The 15,256-nt window shown below is 44.5% G+C and overlaps 1 long non-coding RNA gene across 2 annotated transcripts; it reads left to right on the forward strand.

The window, feature by feature from the left end:
- The first annotated feature begins 1,392 nt into the window (after window positions 1-1,392).
- On the forward strand, window positions 1,393-14,944 carry LOC106559882. 2 transcript variants are annotated; one of them, XR_005372112.1, is made up of 6 exons: window positions 1,393-1,832; window positions 1,926-2,065; window positions 2,325-2,416; window positions 2,658-2,750; window positions 4,058-4,117; window positions 14,724-14,944. It is a non-coding gene; the product is annotated as an uncharacterized LOC106559882 (long non-coding RNA). The 2 variants fall into 2 exon arrangements; XR_005372111.1 differs by having other exon boundaries at window positions 1,393-2,065.
- The last annotated feature ends 312 nt before the right edge of the window (window positions 14,945-15,256 follow it).

Here is a 15,256-nt window from a genome sequence, read left to right on the forward strand (position 1 = left end):
CAGAGCCCAACTTGGGGCTCAGCCCCAAGATCATGACCAGAGCCAAAGGCAGGTGTTTAACCGACTGAGCCACCAGGTGCTCCTCTCTCAGAATTCTTTTTTTTTTTTTTAAGATTTTATTTATTTATTCATGAGAGATACAGAGAGAGAGAGGCAGAGGCACAGGCAGAGGGAGATGCAGGCTCTCTGCAGGGAGACCGATGCGGGACTCGATCCTGGGACCCAGGATCACACCCTGAGCCAAAGGCAGACGCTTAACCGACTGAGCCACCCAGGTGTCCCTGTCTCAGAATTCTTATTTACAAAATGAAATGACTTCTCTAAGTCCTTTCTAGGTTGAAGGTGTAAAGGAAAAAGTTGAATGTCAGGCTGCCCTGCAGCTAAGCATGCGTGCTGGTGGGTAGAAGGAGGGAAAGCAAACCGTCTGCCAATTGTGGGGAACAGGGAAATTAAGTGGACACCTGTGGGCAGAAGTATGTAAGTACTGGGGGGCTGCAGCGATCAGGGCTACGGGGGAGGGGGCATTGATCCACTCCCTCTTCCGATTCCCCAGAATCCAGTCCCCATAGGAGAGGTGAGCATATGCCTCCCTTCCTGGCCATGCTACACGGCTTCCAAGATGTTTACAGAGACTCCAAAGGGTGAACCGAGTTATTAAAAGAGTAGCAATTAGGGTGGCCCGTCCCAGCAATTTAAAGTTTCCTGTCTAAGGAAGCATGTGGAGAGAGGGGGTATTCCGGGAGGGGAGAGGAAGCAGCATTCTCGTCTCCTGATTGGGCCTCCCCACAATTCCCATTTCGGAATGCAAGAACAGGAGGCAGGGTGGGGGAGAGACTGCCTGGAGCCCCAGCTCCCGGGGGGTGGGGGTGGGGGTGGTGATGGTGGTGGGTGGGGGGGACCCACATGCAGCCCCAGATGTTCCAGCCCTTGCAAGGGCCTCCTCCTCCAAGAAGTGTCTCCCTGCTTTCCTCTTTCGGGGGACCTCAGCTCAGCTCTTAAAGCCTCCTGGCATCTCCTGCCTGCCTCCCCAGATTGAGCTGTGCTGGAAGCTTCCTGCTAAAGCGCTCTGTGCACGTTGGCTGCCGTGGGGCTCCCAGAGAGAGGCCGCCTGGTGATTTACAGCTGCTGTCGGAGCCGGGCTTTTCCCAACAGCCGGCGCTGGCCGGGGAGGCATCCCTGGCAACGGGAGCATTTTTGTCTAATTCAGACTAAAGGAAGCAGGATTGCTTTGTTCAACCCTTGCCGGCTGTCCCTCCGGCCAGCCAGCCAGCCAGCCAGCCGGGATCCCCAAGTTCACGTCTGCCTTGCCGCTTGGGCTCTAGAAGCCAGCTCCAGGGGAGCGGGGCGGGGGGGGGGGGGGGGGGGGGCTGTCCTGCCACAGGCCCGCTGGAGCCCAGGCCGGGGAGCCTTTCTGAAAGGAGGTTGCACAACGCAGGGCAGGCCCTCTGCTTTGCTTTGCGGTCGTGGTTTCTCGGAAGCCCCAGGGGCCCATCCAGGAGAACGCCCATGTTCCCTCGCTTTATCCGCTGCTCCTTCCCAAGGGGATTTCATTTCCTTTATTATTTTCCACAGTTGGCTGCTCTGAGTCAGGTGCCCAAGACCCAGCCTGGGTCGAATGGTTTCCAACACCCTAACACCTTTCTCACCAGCAGCACGTTGCGGTGGGGAGACCCCCGGCCTTGTGCGCACACAGAATTTTGTTCCCGTTCCAGGTGATTCTGTCGTGACAAGTTCCTTCTTTTAATGTTCATTCCTCATCTCCAAAGCCAGAGCAAGATCTTCTCTGGGAAACTGTTGTGTGGAGGAAACCTAGCTTGGCCGGCGCCCAGTAGGTAAATGAGTAAATGCAAATCAAATAGAGCTCGTAAATTTTGTGGCTCGTCTTCTGCTTTTGTTTTTGTTTTGTCTCCCTTTTTCCCTAACAGTTTTTCAGCCTACCGTGTCGATGGGGACCCAAAGGAATGCTTCAAGAATGTGAGAGTCGTGACTGAGTACAAGCTTGCTAAAAATCACTTTTGCAAGACTCAATTTGACCAGGCAGTGTCAACGACATGAAACTCCTAAGGTAAGACTTAATGGTGATATGATTGGCAGTAATATTTTGCAAAGGACACAGATCATGAAAAAAAAAATACAAGTTTTTTTTTTTTTTTTTCATGTGGAGAGAACACAGATTTTTATCTTGGGGGTGAAACATCTCCTTGGGAATGTTTACTGCTGAACGGCAAGTGACAGGCCATTTGAAAGAGGAGAAAAACACTCACTTTTGCTTCCCAAGAATGGGTGTCTCCCATCTGAGAAAACTAAGGACTTATTTCTTTCAGGAAATGTGCTAAATTGACCCTGAAATAGAGATCTGTTGCCTCCCAGTCTCCATTACCAATTCCTTGTCTCTGCTAACCCTCCAAGAGCAAAGGTATGGAGTTTTATTGACCAGAAATGGAAATTGTTTCCTTTTTTTTTCTTTTTTATCGATGGGTCTGTGATTTGGGGCAGAGCATACACAAGTGAGCTTGATCTTATGCTGACATCTAAAGTCTTATTCCAGAGATTCCCCTGGGATATTCATGCCCCTTGGTATTATCTAGAAATTTTGCTTGAAAGGACCCGGAATAGACAAAGTTAGTTATTGTTACTGTATCCCTCTGTCTTCCCAGATGATGCCAGATTGAGTTTCTTCCATCTGTGCTCTGCACCTGTGTACACACACACACACACACACACACATGCATTCCTGGTTCATCTCCCAGGTAAGCCTATGTCCTCTACTTTCCTCTTTCCTCTGGAAAAAGCTCTCCTATTGCAGTATCTACACACACACACACACACACACACACACACTGTATATTGGAGTACAAGAGATTTAAATTATACTAAATTGGAATTCAAAAGATCTGAGTGTATCCTTTAGGTTTTGTCACAAACTGCCTGTGTGACCTTGGGGAGTTTTATTCTTTTTTTTTTTTTTAAGATTTTGTTTATTTAGTTGAGAGAGAGAGAGAGAGAACACACCGGGGGGAGGAGAAGAGGGAGAGGGACAAGCATAATCCCTGCTCAGTGCAGAGCTCAACGTGGGCTTGATCTCACGACCCTGAGATCATGACCTGAGCCGAAATCAAGAGTTGGACATTCAACCATCTGAGCCATCCAGGCACCCCAAGGAGTCCTTTCTTGTTTGTAGATCTCCATTTTTCCCACTTAGAGACTGAGGCAACCAGACCAGCTAGCTTCTAAGATCTTTTCTGATGTTAGTTGATTCTAGATTTTTACAGCTTCTGGTCTACCCCAGAAGCTCCATCCAAGAACAAAGTCAAAGCCAGCCTCAAGTTTATGGGGTGACAAGGAAGAGGTGAGAGCCCATTAAGGGAAATCAAAAGCCAAGGGTCCCTTTCTCCACCACTGCAAGCCTTGTCTGTAGCACGGCTGTGTTTAATGGCACTCATTTGTATTATGAGAAAATGTGGACATTGGCTACAAGCCCCACTGATTTCTCATCCATCACCTTGGACTTTTATAAGAATTAAATAAAATAATTCTAGGATTCCCATCAGTAGTGAACAGCTAAGTAATGTTTGGCATACTCACACTTTATTTTTAAAATATTTCATTTATTTATTTGAAAGAAAAAGAGAAAGAACAAGCTGGACAAAGGGCAGAGGGAGAAGCAGACTCCCTAGTGAGCAGGGAGCCCAATGTGGGGCTCGATTCTGGGATTCTGGGATCATGATCTGAGCTGAAGGCAGATGCTTAGCTGACTGAGCCACCCATGTGCCCTGTACTCACACTGTAGAATACTACACAACTACTCAAAGGAAGGCATCAGAGCTCACCAGGCTGACTTGGGAAGGGTTTCCACAAGGCATTACTGATCGGAAAAAGAAAGCAGTAGAACATATGAGTATAGTATTATCCCATTTTTGCAAAACAGCACCAGAAGTTTGATATATGTGTGCGTGTATCTATTCACAGATCACCCTACTGCACACCAGGCATCTCCACTCTCACCCACTCTCCCCAACAGTTTTAACCCCCTGTCCTGCTTTCCTTTTCCCCACAGGATGAGAACTCTGTGTGGTTGTTTGTTTGCTGTTACTCATCGCTTCATCCTCAGCAACTGGTATAATATTTGGCACATAACTAGTATTTAATGAATATATGTAGAGTGAACGAATGAATGGAGTGAACCAAAGCGTATGAAAATGGAGGATACATGGAAGAGATAAGGCGAGGGGGAAGGTACAAAGGGAGAAAGCTATAGAAAAAAGGCAAAACTAAGTTGCATTAACCATGGCATGGTAATAGGATTGCATTTACATACTTATGAATGTATCTGTGGTTGTGCGTGTGTCATTCAAAATATGCATGATAGGGGCACCCGGGGGGCCCAGATGACTGGCATCCACCTTCTGCTCAGGTCATGATCTCCAGGTGCTGGGCTCCAGCCCCATGTTGGGCTTCCGGCTTGGCAGGGAGTCTGCTTCTCCCTCTCCCTCTGCCTCTCCCCCTGCTTATGCTCTCTCTGTCTCTCTCTCTCAAATGAACAAGTAAAAAAGAAAAATTAAAAAAAATATGTATGATGAATGGACTACCTCAAACCTCTAAGAGGATTTTGTAAAGTCCCTTCACTCTTCGTTTTCATATGATCTCGGGATTTGCAAGGAAGTGACTTTGTGGTGACCCTGGTACTGGCATCCCAGCATCTGCAGTTCTTCCCCACACCCTCCTGCCTGGCAGGGGGAGATGTGGTGTGGTCCCTATATTCCCATCATAAGGGTGTGGCCTTGGCCAAGTCAATTCCATGCGCTGGATTTGTGTTTGCTCATCTTTATAAGAGATCTAAGGACACTGATCTTTGCGCACACCCAGGTTTTTAGTGAAGGCTGTGAAGGCAGTGCCAACCTCCTCTGTGCTCTTCTCCATCTCTGATCCACTTTCCCTCCCATGCTGGGTTTCCAAATGCAAATGGTTATTTCGGTTGCAGACGAATATGAATCTCTAAGCAATAACAGCATCTTCAGAGTTCGGGTGAGGATTGTGTCTTATCTTTGAAGTGTCAACATTCAGCCAAAGGCCTTGCTCAGAGCAGGGGCCCAGAACTCTTTTTTTTTTTTTTTAAGATTTTATTGATTTATTCATGAGAAACACAGGGAGAGAGAGAGAGAGGCAGAGACACAGGCAGAGGGAGAAGCAGGCTCCATGCAGGGAACCCGATGTGGGACTTGATCCCAGGTCCCCATGATCACATCCTGGACCAAAGGTGGCGCTAAACCCGGGCTGCCCCCAGAACTCTTTACTAAGCTCCATTTGTGCAGCCCCGATGCCCTCTGGGATCACTGGGGGTTCAAGTAAGCTTGGCTCAAACCCCAGCTTCTTGGCTTGGATGAGGACGGACCTGGAGAAAATTCTGAGGATTTGGACTTTCCTTCCCACTGTTTACCTCTATTTGTGGATTGTACCTATGCCCTTGGCCCTGACTGCCCCACACTGAGTCAAAATTCTACCCCTTAACTCATTCTCATTAAAAAAAAAAAAAAAAAAAATCACTTGCACTAATGATCCAGTATTATGGATCTAGTTAATATTTCTGAAAATTTGAAGAGTCTCATCACTCCTGTATGGCTTTTGACCACCCCTTATAGGCACCACCCCTCCTGCCAGACAGCTTTCCAACACCTGCATTTTTTAGCATTTGATTTCTGGCTCTGTCCATCTCCCTAGGAAGTGTCTGCTCCAACCTCGGATCTTCATGCCTCTCCCACCAACCTTGAAATTCCAGCAAATAAAATGTCTCCAGCCTCCAGGCGAGTCTACCAAATTATTATGCTGTTCTTCCACAGTCATATATTAACCTAAACAGAGTTCCAGATGTTTCTCAGGGTACAACGGATAGGTTACTATACTTCAGGCCAATGGATGGAGGCAGACATTTGCATAAGTAATAGGGACGTGACATGTTACATTAAGTCCAAGTATAGAGGACAGCACAAATAAAGTGCTCTCTATCTAAAGCAAGCAAATATTAACCGTTGGGAGCAGCATATATCAGAGAACCCGCTGATGTATTCAGTAGTCACTAAGCATCTGCTAGGAATGTCCATTTCTGTGCTGTAGGCTGGCCATCCTGAGGTGAGTCCACCTGTTAGGAGAGAGGACGTGCATTCAAACGCTTATAATTTAGCTCAGGGACTGTTGCTATTACAGAAGAAAGGTGGAACGTTCAGAAGCAGAGCAGTACCATCCCATGGACACATCTTTCCTGAGGTTGTAGGAGATGGTTGGTGTATTTGTCAGCCAGAGCTCCCATTACAAACCACCACAGGCCTGGGGACTTAGACAGCAGAAATGTATTTCTCATAGTTCTCAGAGCTGGAAGTCCAAGCTCAGGATGCTAACCGATTTGGTTCCTGGTGAGAACAATCTTCCTGGCTTGCAGACAGCTGCCTTCCTGTTGTGTCTTCAGATGGTAGGAAGAGTGTGAGCCAGCTCTCTGGTTCTCTTCTCATAAGGACATTAATCCTATTGGATCAGGGCCCCACCCGTATCACCTCACATAACTTGTGACTTCAATTGCCTCCATAAAGACCCTCTCTCCAAAGGCAATCACCTTGGGGTTGGGTTTCAATATATGAATGGGAGGAGGGGTGGCATTCAGTCCCTAGCAGATGCTATTTTGGAAATCTTTCTAAAGGGTTATCTAGTTATAAAGCCATTCCAGGCAAAGAGAATGCAAAAAAAAAAAAAATGATGGCGATGATGAGGATGGTAATAGTAACAATACTGATGACCTGAACCGTGTTCCTGTGAGGAGCCCATAGATATCCCTTATCAGTTCTAACAACAGTATCACCAGTCAAGTGGTACGGTGCTTCTTTAATAGAGGAGAAACATGAGGCTTCAAGTGATTTCTGCACGAGACCATTCCACTGGTTAATTGGTAGAGAGAAGGTCGAAGTCAGGTCTGGTTATATGAACTAGCACTGCCATGCTGGGGACTCGTACAAAATGTTCCAGGTGCAGGTGCTGTGTGACCTTTGCTCTCCCTCCCCCATTGACTCTGGAGCCTTACCTTGAAGGGGCATGGAAACTAGCCAGAGCTTTTCTCCAGACTTTCAGCAGCCTTGTACTCAGGGCTACGAAAGAGCCGATATATGTAAATCCCAAGTATCTCTCTTAGTTTTACCTTCACACCAACACAATAGGCAATGGAGTTTTCTAGTGGAGTCTAAATAGCTCTTTTGTCAGCCCACAGGCTTTTAAGCCAAATTTGCGCTTCTAGAAGCAATTTTCTCAGACCTGGTTGGGGTGCAGGGAGACAGCTAAATGCTTCTCTACCTCTTCTTGTCTGACAAATTGAGGTTCCTGTAAAGAAGGGGGGAAATCCTAATAGTGATTCATCTGTAGCTTCTACTCGTGTCTGAGCTTTCTGAGGGATTGTTTATTCCTTTTATAAGGATTGTTTATTCCTTATCCCTTTACCTTACTGTGCATTAAAATTCTACATGAAGCCTTTATGAGTTTGAGGGCAAGTCTGAGTGTGCCTGGGATGAAGCCATGTTGAGAATCAGTGCTAGTGGGTGCATATTTCACAACTGGCACAGATTAAATTGTGTGTTCTTAAACCATTTACTTAATCTCCTGACCCTCAGTCTCTCCTTCTATAGCAGTACTTCCCTCACACGATTGTTATGTGGGAAGAAATCATGCAAAATATATATATATATATATATCATCTAATAAAATAGACACAAAATAGATACTCAAAAACTAGTAGTACTTTAATTTCTAACATTAGCACTTTATTTTTTTAAATTTATTTATTTTAGAGAGAGAGAGAGGGACAGCGTGATTGGGAGGGGCAGAGGGAGAGGGAGAGAGAATCTCAAGCAGACTCTATGCTGAGTATGGAGCCTGACTTGGGACTCGATCCCAGGAATGACCTGAGCCAAAGTCAAGAGTTGGATGCTCAACAGACTGCATCACTCAGGCACTCCATCACTGGCACTTTAAAATATTAGCAACACTAGTAATATATTCTATGGTTTAATTCTGATTCTCAGAAGGAAATAAGTAATATGTCTTATTTGATATTTCTTATATTTCTAAGTATACCTGAAATTGGTATACTTAGATTGGTCTGCACCTGGTCAGCTCTGAAGGTCACAATAACAGTAGAGGGATGGATTGGCTGTTACTGAGCACCACCATATGATAATGGTGTCTTGCTCAATCTTTGCATTCACTTCATGAAGCATCTGTTGTCAACTCTGTTTTACTGATAACTTTCAGTTCCCTGAGTTCCAGGGCTGTGTCCATTGTGTTCCCCCCAGAGGGTTGAGGACCAAGGACAACGCCTTGCAAGGACATTCAATAAGTATATGCAGAGTCAATGTTTATATTCACTTTCTCTAGTCAGTCTGTAAAACCGACTAGAGTCCTGGGTCACATCTCTGTTCCCTTACTTCTGAGCACAGAGACAGGTATGCGTTAGGCCCATTGTTAAAGACTGGGTTTAAAAATCGGTAGTTTAAGGCAAAGGCCATGAGAAAGGGACTCCACAGAGCATCATGTGGAGAAAGTAGGAGGTCACTGGTCATTTTGCAATGAAAAAGGATGCATCCTACTCTCAGGGAAAGTGGGAGGGAAGAGAGTAAGCAAGAAGGCAAGGAGGCAGAGGAGAAAGAAGAAAAGTGTTCCTTTGCAAGGTGGGGTAGGACAGAGATTGAGAATTCTACCTTTGAGTCAAACAAAGCTTGGTTTGGTTCTTGCCAGGCCAAAGCCAAGTTATCTAAGACTTTGGGGCCCTGGTTTTCTCAACTATAAAACTGGTATCATGAAACATACATTTCATGATGTTTTGTGGTGATACGTGCATATGGAAGTGCCTTATAAATTATAAAGGGCTACAAGCAAACGGTTCTCAGTACACCTCCAGCAGCAAGATCTAGCACTTCTTATAAATGTTATAGAAGAAATATCTCAATCACTATTGATACACAGAATAGAGATCTGCTTAGGCTGTAAACTCTTGTAATCAATCAATGTATCCCACAGCTTAGAATTAATGAAAGAGCTAAAGATAGGGGTTTAATCCATCCTTCCAACTCAATCTTTCAAAATCTTACTAAGAATCATCTATCAAGGAATCCGTTTAAAAAATTCAGAGTTAATGAAAGTTGAAGTCAACCAGCACATCTGACTCTATTGTTCAGACAAGTGATGAAGTAGAAAACAAAAACAATTTGTTTGTATGAATGGAGTGGGCTTGTTCTTCGTGCAGCGTGATTCACCAAATTCCTGAGCCAGTCCAATGGGGAGATGAGAAATGTGAGACTTGTGTTGATTGCTTTGTGTTGTTTTGGTAAAATGAGACAAATTTGTGTATGTATAATTTTTAATACATTTCTGAACTATGGGGGGGAAGCCTTCAATTTTTTTTCCATTTATTTTAAACAATGGCCTTTGAAACTGGCTGGTTTTGTATAAAAAAGCAGAGAAGGGATGACCCACTTTCCTTCCCTGCTTCCTCCCACCCAGCCTCTAAATAAGTGTGAGCTAGTCACTACCATACATGTGGGTGGCAACTCTGTTCTTGGTTCAGGGAGAGAAAGAAGCACAGACAAATAGAGATGCTTTTTAGCAAGTTGTGGGACTTGAAGTCTTGCATTTGTAATAATCCAAGGAAAATGTAACAAAGTCGATTATTGTTAAGAGATACTAAGGTCAATCACATTTGGTTATTGTTATATGGTGCTTGGCACAGAAAAATTACCCCTCGCAAACTTTGTTGGCATTTTGCAAAAAGCTTAATTTCTAACAGGCAACTTCAGCAATATCAATGGTGATGTTTCATCACATCGTTTCTGACCTGCTGGATAGTATTTGCTCACTAGGATCCCTGAATTTAGAAATCGGAGTGCTTAAGAAAACATCAATGAGGGTAAATAAAAATCTCCTGATGATAAATATTGGCAAAATACTTTAAAAACAATGTTTGTTTGTTTTTTCAAAATTGCTGATAGTATCTTCAGATGAGATGGTCTCATGAGGAGTAAATAGGAGAAAAAGAAGATATCTAACTCCGTTTGGGTGTTAGATACATTCTCCTTGAACTCCACTTACTCAGCATTTATTTTATTATGTATCAGGTATTGTCCTGTGAGGTACTCTTTAGCGACCACTGTTAAACTGATTTTGTAATTATAGTCTTTTCTCTGCCAGCATTTAGGTTCCTTGGAGGTGGTTCATGGCCATCACAGAAAGACAAGGTGAAAATCAATGGGCTGCAGTGTTCCCACACATGATCTATATTTATAGATATTGGAAGTGGACTGAGTCATCCAGAGATGAAGGAAGTGTTGAGGATCTAGGACTCAGAGACAATAATATCCCTGTTTTGTGCTTTGGCTCCCTTTGCCTTCTGTCTGAGCATGAGAAAATAAGAGCTTTCATCCTTTGACCTGGAATCTTCATGACAATATTCCTTGGGAAGCACCAGGGATAGTGAGTACAGAGGCAATCATTATGTCTGTTTTGGTGTTTGTATGTGGGTTCAACTGGCTTTACTGGCTAGTTATGGAGTAAGGAAATGAACACATTAGTATCTTTAAGAATTGCATTTATCAAACATCTATTATGTGCCTGAATCTACCACATTCATTCATAGACCTGCATCAGAAGACACATGAGACATTTCCTTGTGATGAACATTTTATCACGTGGAAAACAAGGTGTTTGCCAATGGGGAGACTTCAAACCCAAAGATGGCACGTAGCTCGGAGGCACATTATTACAGGCTGAATTACAAAGTGAGAATGAGAAAGTTGTTTAGACTTACGTGAGTGGTCATTACAATGGGTGTTTCCAGGTGGCAGGGGATTGGCTAAAAGTGCTTATCTTATACCATCTTAGGAAGACAGCTTATGTTTTATTTCCAATTATTGGAAGGATTTAAAAGACATAACTCAAGTTAAATTTTGCTTATGCTCATGAAATAAGCTAGATTAAGTTCCCTTCCCTGTTTCTGTCTGCTTCTGGTATTTTCAAGTGGTCTTCATTTTATTTTATTTTAACAGCTGTCTAATTGGCCTCCATACATAGATAAAAAAATGAACTGACAAAGCTCCACACATTAACACTATGGCAAACTACACTTATATACTGTCCTGGGTAGAATCATGGCTCCGCCAAAGATGCTCCCAACCTAACAACTGGAATCTGTGACTGTGTTGTGTTCTAGGGCAAAAGAGAGTTTCAAAAGTGATTGAGGTTACTGATTTTAAGATGGAGAGGATCCTGGGTTATCCAGGTGGACTTACTTAATCACACAAGGCCTTAAAAGCAGAGAACTTTCTCAGGGAGCACTCAGAGAAATGTGGTAAAAGCTGGGGAGACTCGAAGTGTGAGAAGGCACTTGACCCTTGTTGTTGGAGGAGGGCCACCTGGAAAGCATGGGAAGAAAAGCGAGTGACCTCCAGGAACAATAGAACGGAGACCCCACTCCTACAATTGCAAAAACTCATTTCAGCTCACAACCTGAATGATCTAGAAGCAGGTTCTTCCCCAGAGCTCTTGAAAAGCAGCTCAGCCTTGCCAGCACCTTGAATTTGGCCTTATGCGACCCTATGCCGAGAACCAGCGAAGCCATCCTAGTCTTCTGACCTATAGAACTGTGAGTTAACAGGTGACTTGTTTTAAGCTACTAAATGTGTAGTGATTTGTTATGGCAGCAATAGAAATCCAACGCATGGGACTTGAGGTTTGAGTTGAGTAACCGATGTGTGTAGCCACTACCTTTTTACATTTAAAAGCAGCCAATGAAACATTCATGGAGTCTTTTCTAATTTCCGCCTAGTAATACAATTCTAAGATTCCATTTTACCTTTATGTAATTTCAGCTCAAAAAAAGCCCAAAGGCTGCAATTACTGAGGAGGGATAATAAGATACCTAATGTATGCTACCTGAGGAGAATTGGACATGTTAATTTTCATGGAGAATCTCCAGTGAATTTCCCAAGAAATTTCATTTTCTAGCACCTTTCAGCTCAGGGCAAATTGCAGTTTGGGGCTCTGCAGCTAGTACAATCAATTATGCGAGGGCTATATCATCATTTTTCAATGAAAAGTTCAGCACTGCCTCACCTGCGGTGGAAGGCGAGGAACCCCAGACGTGTTGTCTTTCTGGAAAAACAACTATCTGTGGCTGCATCAATCAATGTTCTTGACCTTATTGACTAATAGCTCCGGCCACTTTAGAGCAGCTTCCGCTCTTCCCTGGCTCCTCCTCCCATGCAGTGTCCTAATGAAGGTATCCGTGCGGTAATGATGTAGCGTATTGCTTCTCCTACATTCTATGTTGCCTGGTAGCAGAAACTATATCTCCCACATATTTATATTTCTGCAGGAGCCTGAAATCTGGTCTTTTAATATATTCAAGATGATTTATATATATATATAAAAGGAAGGCTTTGCAAACTCGGCCATCCCGATCTTCTGTATGCCTGAGACTTTTCCAGTCTCTAGGAATGGAATCAGATACAGGTTTTCTCTTCTCAGGGTGCTTGTAGGTCAGTAGGCGCATGGACACCCAAACAAAGTCTATGACACAAAGTGTCAAGTATGACACCTGATGAATATCCAAAGTGTTAGAAATGACAAGAGAAAGACCTGGGACTTTTGGCTTCTTTGAGAGAGAGACAGACACAGACAGACAGGGCTCACAGCAATGGGGGAAGGACAGAAGGAGAGAGGGAATCTTAAGCAGACTCGACCTTCTGACCCTGGGACCATGACCTGAGCCAAAATCAAGAGTTGATTGCTCAACCAACTGAGCCACCCATGCGCCCCTAGACCTGGGACATTCTGAGGCGAAGGGGAAACTGTCACCTAAGAGTTTGTGGCAGAAATGAAGTTCATGCATAATCTTAAAGGATGAAGTGGGTAGTTGGGAAAGAGAAAACGACATGCTCTCTCTTGGACTTGCTGTCCAAGTAGGTTGACATGGGACAATGGCAGAAGGCAGGGCTGGAGAAGCAGAGAAGCAAGTGAGGAATGGCCTATATGCCGCGGACGTCGTGCCCAGGGCAACGGCATGGGGGTGACAGAGCCATCCCACAGGCCAGCATTCCAACAGCCAGAGGGGCTGGCTTGGCAGCCAGAGTTCAGGGAGACCAGGGGGGTGGGAGAGACATCAGGTGGCTGCTGCCAATGTCCTGAGAGTAGGAGCTGAGTGCAGAATGGTGGCTGAAAGGCAGAAAAGAAGTTGTTGCCTTTGGAAGCGACTCTCTAGGACAGAATCTAGACATCGAGGTTAGAATCACCAGCAAACGATTACAGTTTCAAAGGAAAAGCATAATTATGCACGTTGTTTGGTGACACAAGATAGAGATGCCAGGTGGAGCTGCCTTTGCTGAACTCGGCTCAGCTTAATTGAAAATGCTTCGTGGTTGAAAGAAGCGAATCCTGCCTCCCTCTTGTAAAAACAAACCAAAAAGGCATTCCTGTTTCACCTGAGCATCCTTTCCAGGGCCAAGAAATGAAGGCATTAACTGGACACACCCAGGGACCAGAGGAAATGTGCACCGATTGACAATTAGCTAAGAGGTCCAACATTAGCTGCTCCTCTGGGCAGGAGAGAATGTGAGTTTGGATAGAAACTCATGGTGCATGAACGTGATCTCTTTATGGGTTCTCTTTCCCGCAGTCAAGGTGAGAAGGAAGAGGGACTCTCTGAAGATAGCAAGGGAAGGACAGGGGAAAACAGGAGAAGTTAAGGCAGAGCGGGTTAGGTCAAGCCAGACGTCTGGGTGTGAAAGTAACTTTGCAGACTTTCAGGGAGGTGGGTAGGGCACCAATCTTTCTGGGACTCTGCTGCTCCGTAACAAATGATCTGTACTAGTGAATATGACACAGCCTCAGGAACTGTGGCCTACTTACTCAGAAAATCCTATTTGGCTAGGACATTTCATAACTTACCAATTTGACCTCTTAAGTATCTCTAAAACAAGAAAAAAAAAATTTATGTCAATAAAACTATCCCATCTGGGGAGGAGGGAAACAACTTCAATCTCAGTTCTTTTTTTTTTTTAAAGATGTTATTTATTTATCTGAGAGAGAGATTGAAAGCATGGGAGAGCAGGAGCCAGGGGGAGCAACAGAGGGAGAGGGAGAAGCAGACTCTCTGCTGAGCATGGATGCTGACTTGGGGCTCGATCCCAGGACCTTGAAATCATGACCTGAGCCGAGGGCAGAGGCTTAAGCCACTGAGTCACCTAGGCGCCCCACCCTGTTCAATTCCATTTCAAATGAATAAATGAATGAATGAATAAATAAGTGAATTCCAAGGTATTAATGATCACTGAAAATTACTCAGGAAAATCATGCATTTCCCCAAAAAAATCCCAAGGATAGAGTGGTGGGAGCGAGGGAATTGGAGATATGTTGGTCAAAGGGTACAAACACCCGCTTATAAGATAAATAACTTCTGAGGATCTAACGCACGGCCTGGTGGTTATAGTTAATAATACCATATTATGCATTTGAAAGTTGCGAGGAGAATAGGTCTTAAATGTTCTCATCACAAAAAATAAATGGTAATTATGTGACATAATGGAGGTGTTAGCTAACATGGTGGTGGTAATTATCTTGCAATATATAAGTGCATCAAATCAACATGCTGTAAATCTTAAACTTGCACAATGTCATATCTCAATTATATTTTAATACAGCTGGAGAAAAAAAAAAGAAACAAAACCAAGACGAAACAGAAAATTGGTGACAGATGAACAGACACGTCACCAAGGAAGATGGGCCAATGGCAAACAAGCGCATGAAAAGATGCCCAAGATCATGTCACCAGGGAAATGCAAATGAAAACAACAAGATACCAGTGCACAGTTCTTTTTTTTTTTTTAAGATTTTATTTATTTATTCATGAGAGACACAGAGAGAGAGAGAGAGAGGCAGAGACACAGGCAGAGGGAGACGCAGGCTCCATGCAGGGAGCCCGATGTGGGACTCGATCCTGGGTCTCCAGGGTCACGCCCTGGGCCAAAGGCAGGCGCTAAACTGCTGAGCCACCCAGGGATCCCCCCAGTGCACACTTCTGAGAATGGCCCAAATCAGGAACACCGACGACACCAGAAACTCGGAAGGCTGTGGAGAAACAGGAGCTCTCATTCGCTGTTGCTGGGAATGCAAAATGGCACAGCCCCTTGGGAGGACGCTTTGGCAGATTCTTACCAAACGAAATGCACTTTCA

The sequence above is a fragment of the Canis lupus genome, chromosome 17 (assembly GCF_011100685.1).
Source record: "Canis lupus familiaris isolate Mischka breed German Shepherd chromosome 17, alternate assembly UU_Cfam_GSD_1.0, whole genome shotgun sequence".
Classification (NCBI taxonomy): domain Eukaryota; kingdom Metazoa; phylum Chordata; class Mammalia; order Carnivora; family Canidae; genus Canis; species Canis lupus.